Here is a 4912-nt window from a genome sequence, read left to right as displayed (position 1 = left end):
TCATCCTATTAAACAATATTATTCAAAATGGTAGTTGTGTGGTTATTTAGAAATGTGAATTGAAAGCATTCCATATAAAACTGGCAATATGCTTTGATTTGATTTGGTCTATTGGGTGTAACATCCTATTATAAACTTGCAACTACGGCCATTTAAGGATAGTCTCGCATATATACAGCATGTTGTGGTGCTGTGTCTCCTTAGTAGTGTAACACTTCAACACTTTTCATTGTACTACCTAACTGAAGCATGCCGCTGATGACACCGATCAACCACCTGGTTACATTGTATACTTTTGTTTGTTTGTTTGTTTGTTGGATTCCATTAACGTCCTATTAACAGCTAGGGTCATGTAAGGACGGGATCCCATGTATGCGGCGTATTGCGTGCATGTAGTGCGAGGTGGCGTTTTTTGGAAGACTACTGTATATTCGTTTTGTGCAGTCTTGTATTGTGGAACTGTTGCCCTTTTTATAGTGCTATATCACTGAAGCATGCCGTCGAAGACACCAAGCGACACACCTCACCCGGTCTCATTATACTGACAATGGGCATACTGACCACAGCGAAACTATTCGTCTCACTCCATTTCCATTTTTGATGGGCGCTAAGCACGAACAGAAACTATCACTCTTATAAACTATTGCGTGGGCATACTGACCACAGCGAAACTATTCGTCGCACTCCATTTCCATTTTTGATGGGCGCTAAGCACGAACAGAAACTATCACTCATATAAACTATGGCGTGTCTCACAAGGGGATAAAATCCAGAGCCATATTTGTCTACCAACATTTCCTTAGCGTTCACACTTCGACAGCGAAGTACTGTATATTGGTGTCAACGGACCTGGTCATTATCAAAACATTTCAAATAATCAACATGTTCCAAGCGAATAGTGTCATTTATATGTAATAAAGTTAAAAATAAATCACCGCATCAAGCATGGATACAAACGGCCAAACAGATATCGGTAACCGGGTTAGGAGTGGGGGTACGACTTCACTTGAAAAGTGTTTTACGCTCGACTTCACCACAAATAGGTTTTTATCTTTTTATAGCTGTTTTTCATGAATTCAGAATTGAAGAGCCTAGCCTTCATGCAAAATTTATCAAGTAAATAAGTTATTAAACGATATATCTTTTTTATATGATTATATGAAGACCATAAAAATGCATGGGAACTGATAAGTATTTTGTTACTTATAATAAACATCACCGAAGAAACATCAATGCAACGCTTATACAACACTGGCACATACAGAGACATAAAAGCGTGTGCGAAGAACAAACATTGAGCGCGAGTACGCATGGACCCATCGTTAGGTAAAATATAATTTAATATAACAGTAAAGCCGTTCTGATTCATGAACACCGTCTCTCGTCGGACGTTTATTTCAGAGTTAGGTCCTCTTACGGAATTTAATGGTGCTGGTTCCGAAGTCGTTAAGATAACGCCTGCTGCGCACGTTGTTATATTCAGAACAGAACCGAAAGTGCTAGTTCCGCCATTGACCATTACGGATTTATGTACAATAGACAATAATGTGGAGTGTGCCTAAGGCATTATCTTTTCCTAAAGTTATCATACGTCGACGCTTGCCTTGAAATGACAGAAATAGAAACGATGCAGAAAATAGCATTAATTAGTTTTCCTCAAAAATGTTACTCAGTTTGTACGTTGATGCGACCTTCACCTTTTTACGGTTAAACTTACGAAACAAGAGGTCGTTTTGGAACATGAAACACGAATCATGGCTGTATCGGTCTATCAATCTCTACACGCGATATTCAAAATGGGGCTCATGGGTCAATTGATCATGGCATACGAATCAAACGTGCTATAAGTTACTTACAAATTATTTCCATTTTTAAAACTCTGTTATAGTTGATGTTTGGGTCATACATTCTCATCGAGCACCAGCAATGTTACATATGAAGCTCGATGAAGATTTACTCATAGTGTTGATAGGGTTCAATTATGTTAATCATTGCAGGTTCTATAGTCTTCATGATTGCAAAGGGCAAAGTTAAAGGGCAATAACTTTGGAATTCCTCTGCGATTATTCTGAATTTTGGACTCGTTTTTACTAATACTAGGCAGTAAACAAAGTCTAATGACGCATAGTCAATATTCAATTTAATATTTGCAAATGGCAACATCTTCGCAATTGAATAAGTCCGATTGTGAAACTCGTCCGACATTTTATCAATGTAAGTTTTCATTAAAGATGCTCCACTGTCGATAAATGGTATTTTTTTCTCAATCAAAACCAGGTGCAGACGAATAAGATTTTTCTTCAGTTACAAAAATTACTTACTTAAACCATTACCATCATTGAGAAAATTATGCTTGCTATTTTAATTAAGATCATAAATATTAAAAATATACTAATCGCATAGCAAAAACAAAATTCCATGGCACTGTTCTATATGGACTTAAATGCTGGTAATTTAATAATAAAATAAATAAGTTTTTATGCATTTTCGTGTTAGTTAGACACATATAAACATTATTTAACATCGAGTATTGTTCAACTGATTGCGTTTGTGCCCTATCGGAGGTTAGGCATCAGCTAGGCTGATATTTACTCAAGTTATCGTGTTCACAAGAAAATGTTTACAGACGACGCATGACGACGGAAGTTTTGGATAATGCTTTCTTTGGGATTATGTACGTAATGTGTTTGAATTTGCACCAACTTTGGAAAGCTTTTGAAAAATAAAATTATTACAAAACAAAAACTAGAACCTTACTGGAACTGGCTATTTAGAATAACATACCATTAACAGCCAAGGTCAGTTAAGGACGGCCTTCCATGTGAAGTAAGGAGTGCGTGCGTATACAAGGTATCAACAATGCAAACTGTTTTGCTGTACATTAAGATAAAATATTTCATTTTAACAGAGATTATCTTTTCAACCAAACATGCCAGCAAGTAGAACGTACAAATGAGTTTAAAACTTGTTTTGTTCAATCATGTCTCTGGTGGCATGTGACAAAAGATTAACTATTACAAATCGAACTTACTGCAGTCATCATGTACACACTTCACACACACCACACGTCGGATTTATGGAAGACAACCCTTAAATGAACCTGGCTGTTATGAGGACTTTAAAAGAATCAGCTAACCAACCAAACCTTGACACTCTTGGGTGGACGTTTTCTATTGAGAGGTTTACACTATGTTCGCAGCGACTACAATAACCAGGCCACCTCACGTGGGACAACACAGACTGACTACAGTAACCAGGCCACCTCACGTGGGACAACGCAGACTGACTACAGTAACCAGGCCACCGTACGTGGGACAACACAGACTGACGTTATCACTATCTCAGATTTGTAAACGTTTATACATGTAACATTGACACGACAGTCACGGTGCTGATCAGGAAGACAACGTAATAAAATGGTGTATTTAAAAAGCTCACATTGCCACTACGAATTTGTTTCATTATGATACATTCTTACATTATAACAGAAAGTATGGAACAAAAAGATATATCAAATTATAATATTATACAAGATTTTATCTATATTAGTAGAAGTATTTACACAGACACTGTTTATTTAAGAATTAACGTTTTATAAACGACCACCCTTGTATACGGTGTGTTTGTGTAGTGCTTGTTTTGTAATACAATAAAGTGTTGTGTCTCCTTGTAATAGAGTGACTCTTGCCCTTTTTAGTGCTATCCCTCTGAAGCACACCAAAGCGGTCGGGACCAGTCGTCCCCCTCACATCATATGTGCTCTAAAAACTCTTACTTCGTTCATTACAGTAGTACGGGCAATCATCATTTCCCTATTTATATAATTCATCGCTGTGAAAAGAAACTAAATGGTTACGACAGTGTCAAAACTATTACTATTCATTAACTTAATGTAAAGTAAAACATTAACAAAAATGTAATGTAAATTAAAACATACACAAAAAAACTAGAAAGAGAGGGACGACTTGTTTGTCCTTTTTCAGTACAATGTGTCTGGTTTGACGTCTGATGTCTGTCGGTATTCTTCAATGCTATAGCAAATGACAAGAGTTTTCAAAATTGCAAAGAGATACAACACGAAGATACCGCAGCCTCCCGCAATAATACATAAATACAGTTCATACAGAGGAGGCCGTCTTTGAAAAGCCTGGCTGCTGATCGGGCGTAAATATACAACTACCCAACCAAAGTAAAATACAAAACAGAAGTCACCCGGGAATCAGAAACTACACTAGAATGCACCATTTTAATGCTGATAGAGACAAGCTACCATTTCCCAACATAATATTTGTTTAGTCTGAGCACGATTTAAATGAATGTTGAATTAATCATATCAAACGATTTTTTATTGCAGGTTTCAAATAAACAGCGGTGTGTGTTTTTTTATTCCAGTAAAAGTACATTTGCATTGCACTTCAAAGGTAGATGATTAGATTGTATTCCGATCGAAAATGTCAATTGTAACGCAGCGTGCCTTGAAATGTACTTCCTCAGGTGTAATTGCCTAACTTTATTTTGATTCATTGTGATTTTGCTCTTGAAGATTTGTTTGTCTGTTGTTTAATCGTTTTTGACATGATGAATGATCCATTATCAAGATCGAGGGTAATTTATATTTCCACTGATATGACATTGTAATGATTTGACTGAAAGCTTTTTGGCTATAGTCAAATAAATAATAATAAAACAATCAATAACATTTTGTCTGACAGCTGTTTGACTATTAAAACAAATAAAAGCAATAATTTTGGCTTTTAGAAAACGTTCATTACCATATGTAAATATGTGTGACCCATCCCTTTGAACAGGCGCATTTGCATTCCATATGCTTTACAAGTTATTCATTGTGCGTAAATTCATGTTATAGTTTAAAAGTAGGCTATGTTTTCTCAGGTCTGAGTCGGTAATTTTA

The sequence above is a fragment of the Argopecten irradians genome, chromosome 11 (genome assembly GCF_041381155.1).
Source record: "Argopecten irradians isolate NY chromosome 11, Ai_NY, whole genome shotgun sequence".
NCBI classification, from domain to species: Eukaryota; Metazoa; Mollusca; class Bivalvia; order Pectinida; family Pectinidae; genus Argopecten; species Argopecten irradians.
The sequence above is the reverse complement of the archived record's forward strand: the minus strand, read 5'-3'. Positions refer to the sequence as shown.